Raw genomic sequence first — 12889 nt, 5'->3', positions numbered from 1 at the left:
GCTTCCGCCCTGCACACCCCCGGCCGGCGACGCGTCGCGACGGAATTTCAGCTGCAGAAGGGGGAGAGCATCACCTGCAGTTGCGCGCGCGGGGAGCGCTGCGGGGGGGCGGGGGGCTCGCCCAGCAGAGCCCCGGGGCCGCTCCGGAGCCGCGGCGCCGGCGCAGGGGGACGCGCGCCTCGGGGCGGACCGCGCTGCCGCAGCGGAGGCCGCCCCAGCCTCCCGCTCGCTCGCCGCGCCGGTCGGGGAGGCGGACCCCGCAGGAGAATCCCGGCCGCGCCGCGGGGCGGGGGGCGAGGCGGGGCGCTGACGTCACCTCCCCTCCCCCAGCGCCTCCAAGAGGGAGGGAGCGGGGAAAGAGGCGGCGATCCGCCGCAGTTCCCGGCCGCAACTCCTAAACTCGGCGGCTCGCTGCCTGGGCAAGTCCCGACAAACTTGGCTTCTCCCCGGCCCCGGCCCGTGGCCCTCGCGCACTCCCCTGTCGCCCTCCTGCTTTTGGTGCCCAACTTTCCACCCGGGACGGGAGCCTCCGGAGATGTGGCCACCTGGGTCCGGGCCGCGCGGGCGCATCGCACGCCCGCTGGGGACGTGCTGAAGATCGGAGGGAGGCAAAGTTGGGACTTCAGAGCCGGCTTTGAACGAATAACCCGAATTGCGTGCGCATTACGGAGCTGCCGGGGGACTTGGGAGCCAGCGCCCGCGGACCCGAGGGGCTGGACTGGTGAGTTCTTTTGTCTAGTGTAGGCCTTTTTTGTATAGAAGTTTAAACGCAGATGAGATTACGTGGGGGGTCGTTGGTCCCGAGCTAGCTAGTGGCTAGTGCAGGGAAGCGTGTGCATCCTACAGGCTCGCTCTTCCTGGCGAGCCGCACAGCGCTCCGGAGGCACGCGGCTCGGGAACGGGAAGATCAGTGTGCACAGGTTTTTGGAATTCATGAAATACATACATAGCACCGCTCAAAAGAACTTGAAAAGCTCTGCTGCTTGTGCATTATTTTGAATGTAACTTATTATAGAAATGGTGCCCAGGGAGGGCGCACCTCGGGGCCGCGCGATCTGCAGTGGCGCAGCGCCCTCTAGTCCGGGCCCCCGGCGAGGCGCGCGGTCCCTGCCCGGCTCCGCGCGGACCGAGAACTTGGACCTGCCGGGCGCTCCCGGGACGTGGGCGTGAGCTCCCAGCCTTCGCTTAACCGCCCGCTCCAGCCCATTCGCTGCCTTAATTTTCAAATACCGGCCTTCGGCGGCCTGGTTGGAGACGCGGCGCTGGGAGGAAGCGTTTTTTGTTTGCAGGCACCGTCCCCGAATCCCCCTAATTTCCAACACCCTTTGGGGACAGGGCTGGGGAGGACCAGCTATGGCAAGCACAAACGTGGAGCCTGAGCTACGCCTCCCTTTCCTGTGACGGTAACTCGATGGTAGCCACAGAGGCAGCTCTATTTCGTTTCGTTCGGGCTCAGAAGAGCCGAAAAACGTGGCAGCGCCGGAGTCGGAAACCTCCATCTCTGGCTCTCGGCTGTTCCTGTGGCGAAAAAGTGCAACTTCTTCCAGGCGATTAGGTTTCGCGGCGAGGCTGGAAAACCGGGATTCCCAAACAGATGTTCTAGCTCGAGTAAGGGTTTTGATTTATTAGCGAATGGTAATTGTCTTCGGGAATTCTTTTGCGCCCTTTAAGGCATCTTGGGATTTTTTTTTTTTTTTTATGTTCCAGGATGATGAGGTCTTTTTACTTTCTGCTCTCTTCTTTCCCCTCCCACTCTTCCCGCCCTCCCCCAGCAAACTGTTGGTGTTCTTGTGTGACTGTGATTTGCCGAGAGTTGGGATTCGGCGAGAGGCGCGAGCCGGTGGAGCTTGGAGATCAGGGCACCTATTTTGAGGTGCTGCGTGCATGAAATTGACCTGTAACTCCGGGCGCACTTGGCGCATTCATGGCCACGGCCGAGTGTTCGGACGGTGGTGTGTGCTGGGCGTGTGAATTGGTGCGTATTCCAAAAAATGCGCAGCGCAGCAATAGTGCTGCGAATCCGCACCATTCATTCTGCAGGCGTTCTTTTTCCTTCCCAGCCATAACCTGCTAGACACTTTTTTTTTTTTCCCCCAAGCACCTTCTTTAGGATGGTTTAAGAGGAGGCTGCATTAACTTTGAACCAAGGAATTTCTCCCTCTAACCCTAGACTCCCCCTCGCCCGCATCTGCCTCGCAGTTCCCCCTGCAGCCCCCTCCCCCGGTGCCGGGGGAAATCAGGCCTCTTTGTCCTCGCAGTGGTAAATGTTCGAGTCCCACAAACTTTCCGAGGTCGTGTCCACCCTCCTCCCTGGGCTGTTTTCCAACCCCCCGAGCTCTCCGGGCTCCAGCCGAGTGTCAGCTGTGCCGAGCGGGCGCCTGGAGACTTGCGGGCGCGGAGGACCGGCTCCCACCCCCCGGGACCTGCGCGCTCGGGCCTGGGGCGCGCTTCGCCGAGCTGGGCGCCCGGGCGCCCGGGGCTTCCCCTGCTCCCTTAGGGACCTCGTAGCTTCACGTGAGGTTGGGCTCCCAGCTTGTGGGGTGGACTTGCCGGCTTGGGGCAGCGCACGAGGCGGCGCAGCAGCCTTTTGTCCCGCAGACGTGGGAGCCTGGGCTGGGGGGGGGGGGGTCCGCCGGAAGAGGCTGGCGTTGGGGTGCGGTTACCGGGGTCGGGAGGTTACGGGGTTTCAGCAGCTCCGCACAGAGGTGGCGGAGGAAGCGCTCTCATTCTCCCTGGATCTTCGGGGCGAGGGAAGGAGGAAGTGGATCCGACCTGCCTGCATTCCTTTGGAGACCTCTTGGAAGATTTTCATTCCGCGGGGCAACTGCAGACCCAGAACGGAGGCTTTCAAATGCAGATTTAGGACTGTAAAGGGAACCCACAAAAGCTCTATTAGCCGGAGCTGGCTTTTTTTTTTTTTTTCTTCTTCTTCTTCTTCTTTTTTTCCCTTAAGCTAAACTGTTTTCCCCTTCCCCAGCAGGAAACCTCCCACGCTAATTCCCCTGCACTAGTCGGGGTGCCGGCCGTGACCCAGGGCCGCGCTAGGGCCGGCCCCTCGCGGCTCCCCGCAGCGCCGCAGGGCCACGCGCCGGGCCTCGGCGGGGCTCCTCGGGGGCAGTCGGCGAGGGGCTCCGGGACCCGCGGGCGCGCGGTCCGGCCGCCGGGCAAGTCAGCCCCGAGTTTCCGCGCCGCCGAAACGAGCGCCGGCGCTGGCGGGCGTGGCCGCGGGCGGAGGGATACCTCCCGGCGCCGAGCCGGGGCACGCGGGGGCGGCGAGCGCGGGCCGAGCCGGGGCGCGCGGACCGCGAGGAGGGGCCCGCCGAGGCCCCCGGGGCCCCCGTCCCCGCCCGCGGGCGCGCTGAGGCGACGGGGCGCGCGTCCCCGGGAGCGCCGCGGCCACTTGGGGCCAACTTTGCCGTAAGTTTGATAGAATCGAAGTTGGGCTGGAGGGCGGGTGGCCGGGGCGGGGGCGCGCAGCGAGGCGGCGCGGCTGCCGGTGCCCGGGAGGCTGTGCAACCTGCAGCTCCGGGGGCGGCCGGCCTGGGGCTCCGGCGGCGCTGCCCCCCGGCTGCGCAGCCCAGCGCCGCGCGGCCCCCGCGGCCGGGAAGGCGCTGCTGCAAGCCGGCTCCGCTGCAAGCCGGTACGGAGCCGCGGCGCCTGCCCGCTCGGGAAGTTCGGGACGAGCTCGGGACTCGCGCGGGAGGGGGGTGGTTTGCAGCGTGAGCCGAATGGGGATTACCGGGCCGGGGGCCGGGCTGCACCGGGCGCACGGGCTGGCCCCGCCGCTGCAGGGAGCGCGAGCGGCGGCCGCAGGGCGCGGACTTCCGCGGCGCCCGGGAGCTCGGAAACTCCGCCGCCCTCCCCGGCGACGCCCGTGCGCGCCGAGGGCTTGACTGATCTCGCCCGGAGGCTCGTTCTTGCGGTTCGCGGGAGATGCCGGCGTGGGTGACCCGAAAGCGGAGGCCGGGGGCCGGAGCTGCGGGAGCTTCGCCTGCAGCCCCGGGGCCCTCCTCTTAGAGGTCGCGCCCCGCGGGAGCGCGGCTCGGAGGGTGCGGTGCGGTGCGCTCGGGGGAACGCGGGCGGCGGTGCGATTGATGAGCGGCGGGGCCCGACCTCTGCAAAATGCGCTGCTTACTACCCCCCCCCCCTTTTTTTTCCTAGAAGAGAAACTTGGAAGGTCTTTTTAATTTTTTTAAGAGAGGGATTCTCATTCTTCATTGCTTTTTTTTTTTTTTTTTTTTTTTTTGACTCAGAGTGCCTTCTTCCAGGAAGCTAACTTTCTGTGGTCTCCGTGAGATTTTTTTTTTTTTTTTGTTGTTCCCACTGATGTGAATTGCAGAGCTTTGAAAAACAAGGACGCAATTGTATGCATTAGGAAAGTAAACTCAAACATTTTTTGTGCACTCAAGTTTTTTTGTTTTTTTTTTTTTTCTTTGCGTGTGTTTGAACTACGGATTCATTAAGTGGCTTTTGTTGAACTGGTGCTTGGTAGATTTGATTTTACTTTTTTTTTTTTTCCTTTATACTGGATATTTACAGTGACTGTTAAAATTGGAAAAAAATTGAAAGGCAAATGATCTTATCTTTTATAAAGGCAGCCTCTTAAGGCTCTGCGTTTTGGGAGGTAGGTTTTAGGTATCTGCACGAGTGAAAAGTAGGTTCTGGTACTATTTTTCCATATTATTCTGAGAGTTGTGGTTGTTACCCAACATGTCCAGTTGTTACAGTTACTCATGAAAATGTTTCTGCAGTTGTGTACCTTAGTATTATCATATATATGATATTTGGCTTTATTTTTGAATTTTAAAGGGACACCTAGAACTATTATTCCTCTGTACTTAGTGTAGTAGTAGACTTTAAAATGGATTTTAAAATACTTGAAGCGTTACATAATTTAAAAAGAAAGCACTTGGTATAACTCTAGGTTAAGGCAAACATGGTGTGTAACAAGTTCAGCATAAGATTTGATTTGAATAGAGTGTGCATTAGGGAACCCAGTTCTTGAAAAAGGAACATCTTAAGTGAGCCAAATTCCTTGTCACTCTGAAAGGAAGTGAGATTGTTAGGGGACTTAATAAAAGTGCTCAGGCCACCTGTATATTCCTTGTATCTTTTAATTAGTCACTAGAAGTTCCCCCAGTGGGTTATCATCATGTTAATACATCATTTAATCCATGTTGTGGACAAGTGCCAAAAGGCGAATCTGAAAATTATGTGTAAACTAATATGGTTTTTGGTCCCCAGCTCCCCTGCCTCTTTAGTGCATTTCTGTAGACTTAGCTCTTGAGCCACCTCTGAAGCAGTTATTTCTTTGAATGTTAGAGGTGAAAGGGATCTTATGGGTTATTTAAGAACTTCCCTGTCAAGTCTGCCACCACCTGTTTTCCACCGAAGTTTGGCTGATTTTACATAGACTCAGTAAACTGAATCAAATTAGTGCATTATCGTTGCATTAAATGTCTCAGTGGCCTAATTTGTGGCCTAAAGGACCTGAGTTAATAGCAGGAAGCCATAAGGCTAGGTGTCTGTTTAATCTTTATGAGTGGGAAATTGCAGTAGGTAAGCTTGCTTTTGACCAAATTATATAGATGATGAAGCCAAACTGTATTTTTTTGTCTCACTTAATTGGTCAATTTGCAAGTGTTAGTTTATCCTAAGGCACTGGAAAGGAGTTTTTGAAATGTGATTCTAGATGATTCACTCCTTCTAAGATGAGTGAGTTGCCATTTTGTCTTCTGATTCAAGATGTATTCCATCCAATGAAGAATCGGTTTATTTCACATTGTGAAGTTTTTTTTTTTTTAAACTTTCTTTGAGTCCCAGATTTAAATAAAATTGCCAAAGTTCTTGCTCAGTTGCCAAAGTTTATTATATGTGTGGAGATAAATCTATAGTTAAATGCCTTTCTACAAACTAGGAAAATCAGGCAGTATTTAATTCTTATCCTTCATAGACCGAGCATAGCGCTTCAAAATAAGCTCTGCATCACAGAAACTGATCTGGCATCTCTTACAGCCAATTTGGAAGCATTTTGAGGTGGGTGGTGACCTCTCTCTCAGCTGCTAGAAATCGGAGCCATCTCCAGGGCAGCCATCTGCACTGTCCTTACTGGCCTGGTGATTGCACCTGGATTTTCTGTTAATTTCAGGATGGGCGTGTATTTCCCCATGTTATCCCTCCTTCCCTTCCCTCCCCTACTTGAGTCCTGCCTTCCAGTCTCCATGCACTCAGCAGCCGTGGATCTCCTCTGTGCCCAACGTTGGGCCAGACACAGGATAACAAGGTGAACAAATCACACTGCCTGCCGTCAAGGAGTTTACAGTCCAGTGGGGGAGGACAAGTAAGCAGTCGGTTGTATCCAGCATGGTAAGGGCAGGGTGGCTCACCCCAGCACCTTGGTGAGCTGGGCATGGGTGCCGAGATGGATATTAGGATAGGGTGATTTCTGAGGGAAGAGTGAATCAGAAGGGAATAATTCAAGGACAGGAAATGACGTGTGGAAAGCAGATCGGAGAAACTTTAGTTGTGACATGATTTGTGGCGTGCCAAAGCATACCATGTCATCTTTAGGAAAAGCATTGATTGGTTTATTATAAATGCCTCCTTAAACCCGTTTTAACATGCCTTACAACTTTTGTGCAAGTAGAACATAGAAAATCTATGACCTGGGCTTACATTGTTTTATAGACAGGATAGTTTTTTTTTTCTTTTTTTATGGGGGTAGGCGCTAAGAAGGGAAGGAAAGAAAGGTAGAAGAGAGAGGTGAAAATAACTAAATGTGGGACACCTGGGTGTCTCAGGGTTGGTCAGAGTGTGATCCTGGGGTCCTGGGATCGAGTCCTGCATTGGACTCCCCGCTGGGAGCCTGCTTCTCCCTTTGCCTATGTCTCTGCCTCTCTTTCTCTGTGTCTTATGAATAAATAAATAAGATCTTTTAAAAAAAAATAAATGTGAGGAATGAAGGGCAGAAAAAACCATCATGTTCAGCTTTCCTTTTCTAAGAAGGCAGGGGATGGAAATCTTACGAGTTTGGAGCCGTTACCACTAGGCAGTGTCATCTGCTCTGGACAGCTTGGTTGTTCCCAGCCTGTGGGGAGGATGCCTTTATGGATTGAAAGAGAAAAGTAAGTTAGAGATTCAATTAGTAAAGCAGGTAGAGGTAAAATTATAAGAGATCTTTACTATAAGGCCAAGAAGAATACACTTCATAAAATAAGCCGGCTAAGGGGAAACACTGAATAGTTGCAAACTAGGGGCTGATATTGCAAAGAAGTTTTCATGAGATAGATTTGATTGTGGCCCATAGATTGAGGAGTAATGGCGCCAGAAAGCAGGCATACTGGAAAGCTAGGAAATCCTAGCTTTCCTGTATCTGAGCAAATACAAATAAGGACTAGATGGCAACAGCAGAAAGAGAAAGGGAACAATTTTTGAGAAGTCTCAATAACTTTAGATATGGAGGTTTGATAGAATTAAAAGATCAGCATGTGTGTGAAAGAAGGAAGTGGTGGGGGCAGGGTGGGGAGAGAGGAGTCTCTCTGGTGGGAGGAGGCTGTAAAGATTTTTTTAAAGATTTATTTATTAGAAGGCACGAGCAGGGGGAGAGGGAGAGAGAGAAGTAGACTCTCCACTGAGCAGGGCGCCCACTTGGGCCTCGATCCCAGAACTCTGAGGATCCCATGACCTGAGCCAAAGCAGACGCTTAACCCACGGAGCCACCCAGGCACCCCTAAAGATTTTAGTGCAGTCTCTAGTTTTCCAAATAAAGAAATGGATCCCAAAGGTTAGCTAACTTCCTTGAATCTGCACTGTCGGTTAGGGACAAAGCCAGGGCTAGATCACAGTTTTTATGTTTGCCAGCCCCATCTTTCTTACTTGATTTCTTGGGTTGCAAGCCTGAGTGATTTGTGATTTGGGAAGTGTCGAAACTCTTCTGGCATAGAAATGTACAATGGAAAAAGTAGGTTGGAATGGCTGGTGTTTTGCAACTGCGAGTGCGTGAGAGGCTGTGTCACATAGGTCTGATGGTATCTCAGGAGGAGTGTGCCCGCTCTTTAAGGCGGGGGGCGGGGGGTGGTGGTTAAGGCTGGAATGTGGGATTCCAGAACGATCCTTTACAATCAGGGCATGAGGTCTGATTGGATGAGGTCTTTAAGGACAATACCTTAGACATGTGTTAAAAGAGATGGAAGAGGTTTGTAATGGCAAACGTGAAGGTGAAAGTATAAAAGAGTGTTGGAAGAGAATCAGGGAAACTGTCCTTCATCTTCTACATGTGGTGGATTGCCACGTTTTAGGCAGTCTGTGACATGTAAAGGACACAGCGGTGTTGGGGCTGGCGGTGGCGTGAGCAGTGTGACATTGAGTCAGGGAGTGCTGAGGAAAGGGCATCTGATCTGACATTGGCTTGCGACACCACACCGGGAGAAGCGGTTTGTGTTGCCAGGATGGGTGTGAGGCCCTGTAGAGCAGTCAGGGGTAGAGATGGCCTCTTTACAGGAGGCAGAAGTCAGGTAGCCCCGAGCAAGAATGTTTTTAGAATTTTCCCTGAACGAGAAAGAGAAACCTAAGGTGTGAGTTTGTAGGAAGTGAAGGTTGGAATGAAGTTTGTTCTTAAGTAGGGATGTAGTGTGTAGACGCTGCAACAGGGGCCTGTTGTGATGGAGTTGTTGAGTGTGGTGTTCCAGAGGGAGCGATGATTTAGGGGAGAACTTCAGAAGAGGCAGCGTCCTACGGCCTCCCAGGGCGTCTTTATTTGTAGCTGGTTGGGTCCCATCCCTTCTGCGAGGTGGGAAGAAGGGGGAACAGGGGAAGAGAGCATTTCAGGGAGAGGCAGAGGAGGGACTTTCTACGTGGTGCCTTTCCATTTTCTTACCTTACACGGAACATCCACATTCCTGATCCATCATTTAGTGGAATACCTGTACGTGTACCCAGAAATGACTGTAATCGTAATTTGGCCAGGAGTAACCCTTCCCTGATTTGGGAGTGGGGGAAGTGGCCAGTGTTAATTACTGGCTGCCCCGTGAAGGTGACACTTAAAGGATTCCTCTTTGCAGAGAAAAATACATTAGGTGAGAGGATCTTAGAGGCGTAAACTGTGTTTACGGAGCTTCTCGGTGAGCAGTGTTTGCCCTGGAGCCTGGGTGAGGAGAAAGTGGTTGGAGGGTGAGTAACACATAGGGGTCATGTCTTGTCTGTAGAAGCAGGAGAGGAAAGGGAGTAGCCAGGCCTCCCTAGTAGAAGGGCCTGCGCCGCCGGCTTCCTTCCGTCTCGTCTTTGATGTCAAGTAGCACAGAACAGCCGGAGACCGTCATCTTCACATACCTCGAGAGGTTTCGTGGGCTCAAAGCAGGTAAATTACATAGCAGATTTTCTATGGAGGCCACTTAAAAAGGAGGAGGTCTCTTTAACTTCCTTAAGGTCTTAAGTTCTGGAAAAAAGTTCTCATGTACTGAGGGGAGAGGCTTGGAGTTCTCGCTGTCAGTAGTTCGAAGACGCCTCTGAGTTAAATTGGAATCAGTTGTTGATCATTTGAAGGCAGTATTTAAATCAAGTCATCGCTTAGGGTAATCAGACTTATTGCAGCTCCAATCAGAACTAACAACATGCAGAATTACCAGAAGCAGTTAAATGATATATATGAAGCCTACGGCTGCTGTTCAGTTCTGGCTTCATAGCTGCCCCCCGCCCCCCATTCTGATTGACAAACATCTTTTTTTAAATTTTTTTTTTTTTAATTTATTTATGACAGGCACACAGTGAGAGAGAGAGAGAGAGGCAGAGACACAGGCAGAGGGAGAAGCAGGCTCCATGCACCAGGAGCCCGACGTGGGATTCGATCCCGGGTCTCCAGGATCGCGCCCTGGGCCAAAGGCAGGCGCTAAACCGCTGCGCCACCCAGGGATCCCTGATTGACAAACATCTTAACACGGCTTACAAAGATCTAGTATGCACGCAGGAAATAAAGATCCACCCATTAATTTCACAGTGTAACAATGGATACTTCTAAAAGTACTCTTCATGGCTATTATAATTTATTAGGAAAATGATTTATTTTTCCTCTTGTAAATGTTACAAAGCTGTGAATTGGTTAGAGTTGAGAAACAGACTTCCCTAGTATGATACAATCTCTTTTTTTGACTCTTATAAATGATTTTAGAGACCGTTAAATGTTTAGTTAATATACAGTGTTTTTAAAAAAGATTTTATCTATTTATTCATGAGAGACAGAAAGAGGCAGAGACACAGGCAGAGGGAGAAGCAGGCTCCACGCAGGGAGCCCCATGCGGGACTTGATCGCAGGTCCCCAGGATCAGTCCCTGGGCCAAAGGCAGGCACCAAACCGCTGAGCCACCCAGGGAGGGATCCCCTAATATACAATATTTTTTAAAAAGTCACATTTCATATCGTTGTCTTTGACAACTCTGTGACGTTTTTCTTTGAAAACGTAATCTTCTGGGCAGTTTAGACATCTTCAAAATCAGAAGTACTTTTAAAATGTGACGCTGTTCAAACTGAACATTAAGCTCTGAGTTTCAGTAATAAGTGATGCTCTTATTGCTGCTGATACAGAATGGGAGTATGTGGGAGAGCACGCTGAGGGAGAACAGAGTTCTTCATGTGAATATTTTTGTGTATTTTTGTCATCACGGGTGGAATTGATACTGTTTCCCTATAGCCTGGAGGGCTAATGGTGTGTTAAGAATTGGGACCTCTAAATAATGAATGTACAACATTTAATAGATTTTATGCATGTGTAATGCTGCGTCCCACATAATCCTCTCTCGGAAGCCTATGAAACATTTCTCAATCTTCAGCTTTAGATCTAAGTATTTGAATTTTTCGCAGCACTGGGGCTGCGTCCTGTTTTGCAAAGAATTTGCAGTCACAGTAATTGACTTGGAATACTTGACGTGAAGGTCTCCCTAATGAAGAAATATGAGCATGTTAATATCCGATTTCTAGTGGAAAAATTATTTTTCTCTCATTTATGGATTTTCAGAAATCTATGCTAAAGATATTTCAGCTTTGGACCTGAGGCCCTTTTCCATAAGGGCTGAACTAAGTAAACACTCCTGATTTTCACTTCGCAAAACGCATCTAAGAAATCCTAACTGACTGTGAGTTCAAGTAGTATGATCACCTTCTAAATATCAAAGTGTAGCCTTCAGCTAAAATCATTTTAATTTTCATAAGCATGAACTCTAGGTAATGTACTTCTCAGATGAAATGGTATTAGTATCTTTTTTTGAGTCTTTTTCCTTCCCCCTTCAACCTTAACTGTTTGTTCTGCATAGAGGAATAGCCACTGTTTCTTTGATGGTGGCGTTTTGTAGCAGAACCTGAGTTCACAGTTCCGAGTTATGTAACCAAAATGTTAACAATATCTCCTACTTAAAAGCGGACTTTTTTTTTCCCCCTGATCAAAAGGATTTCCTTTAACAGTTGATTCTAATCACAGTGGCATTCCATCAGCCAGGTTTGCAGAGTCCATTCCAGGGTTCGAAGGGTTTCTGTGATGAGTGTGGTCCCCCAGGGGGTAGTCCAGAGAGAAGAGTGGGTCCTGCTGTGGCCCTGCCCAGTGGCTGAGATGCTGTGGGGAGAGAACAGTTACGGTGCTGCGGAGTGCTGGGCCTTTCCCTTGGGCAGGGCTTAGGGGGGTGTGTGTGTGGGGGGGAGGTTGGGGCAGGGTGAAGGCCTCCGGGGCCAGCCAGCAGTGTGCGTAGCAGTGGTACCAGCCGGTATTTCAGGGTCATTTCCATGTTCTGATGTTAGGCTTCAGCTATTCAAAGATTGATGGACCGATTGTCTTTCCCACGCCACTGTTCAGAGCTTCTGTGTCAGTGACTGTGTCCTGTCTCTTGGGCTGGTTCTTAATCAATTCGTCTGTCCTCCAGTTCTTGGGGACCATCAGGGATCTGTGTTTAATGTTCTTTTTGATCTGTATTCTTTCCCTGGTCTTATTCAGTTTTATGGCTTCAAATAAAATCCGTATTTATTTAGGCAAATCTCAAATTTGGGTCTGCAGGCCGGACCTCACCCACACTGCCCACTCATTGCTTGGGTAACAGTGGGCATTTCCACCTGACCTTTCTGAAACTGAACTCCTGCTCTTAATCCCTAGATCCTCTTCCTCTCCGAGGGCCTGGCAGCTCCTTTCCCTTGCTCAGCACAGGGTCCTTGGAATCTTGATACCTGTTTTCCTTCTCTCTCTCTCTCTCTCCTCTCCCCTCACTCCCTCCCCTGCCCCCTCTGCCCCTTCAAGTCATCCACAAATCTTGGAATAGATCTAGAATTCAACTGCTGCTCCGTACCTCCAGCACTAGCCTTTCTGGGCTGAGCCACCAAGGCCTGTCACCTCAATTATTGCAATAATCTTCTAACTGGTTTATCACAGTGCATCAGTGCTCGTTCACTTTGTTCACTAGTTGTAAGGCGTGTACCATAATTGAGCTGTGAATAACAGGGGAAGCTATCTCCATAACTTTTCTATAAATTGGAAATACTTCTAAAATTAAAAATTTATGGAAAAAATCCTCCCTGTATAGCTCTCCCCTTGCCCTCACGGTACCCCAGCCACAGTGGTCTCTGCTGTTTCTCTGTCTCTTGCTTCTCAGGGGGTTTTAATGGGTAGAGACCAGGATAATACTGAACATTCTAAAATCTAAAATGTGCCCTGGGCCTTTTGAATATAGGGTTCTCTCTTTCCCTTCAGATTCCTGGCCACAGTCCCTTGTCCTGCTTTATTTTTCTCTTCCCTGTCTCATCCTCAGCATGCGGCATACTCTTTGCTTGTTTCTCACCAGGAAACGTGTCTTCCATGAGGATTTGTTGCCAGTTTAGCTCACTATTGTATCCCCAGCATCTAGAACTATTTCTAGCACAT

The 12889-nt window shown here is 50.7% G+C and overlaps 1 protein-coding gene across 6 annotated transcripts in view; it reads left to right on the top strand.

Annotated features, from left to right (window-relative positions):
• Nucleotides 1-373: 373 nt before the first annotated feature.
• The window catches only part of FAT1 (FAT atypical cadherin 1), a 128176-nt gene continuing 115660 nt past the window's right edge, over nt 374-12889 (top strand). For 2 of the 6 annotated variants that reach the window (XM_041753850.1, XM_041753844.1), the window contains exon 1: nt 374-721. The gene's annotated coding sequence lies outside the window, so the exon portion shown is untranslated. Of the gene's footprint in view, nt 722-1472; nt 1609-1837; nt 1976-3276; nt 3418-3617; nt 3641-12889 lie in introns of those variants that run through there. The other 4 variants (XM_041753846.1, XM_041753848.1, XM_041753845.1 and 1 more) reach the window with 4 other exon arrangements.

This window comes from Vulpes lagopus, chromosome 4 (genome assembly GCF_018345385.1).
Source record: "Vulpes lagopus strain Blue_001 chromosome 4, ASM1834538v1, whole genome shotgun sequence".
NCBI classification, from domain to species: Eukaryota; Metazoa; Chordata; class Mammalia; order Carnivora; family Canidae; genus Vulpes; species Vulpes lagopus.
This window is presented reverse-complemented; position numbering and strand designations above follow the sequence as displayed.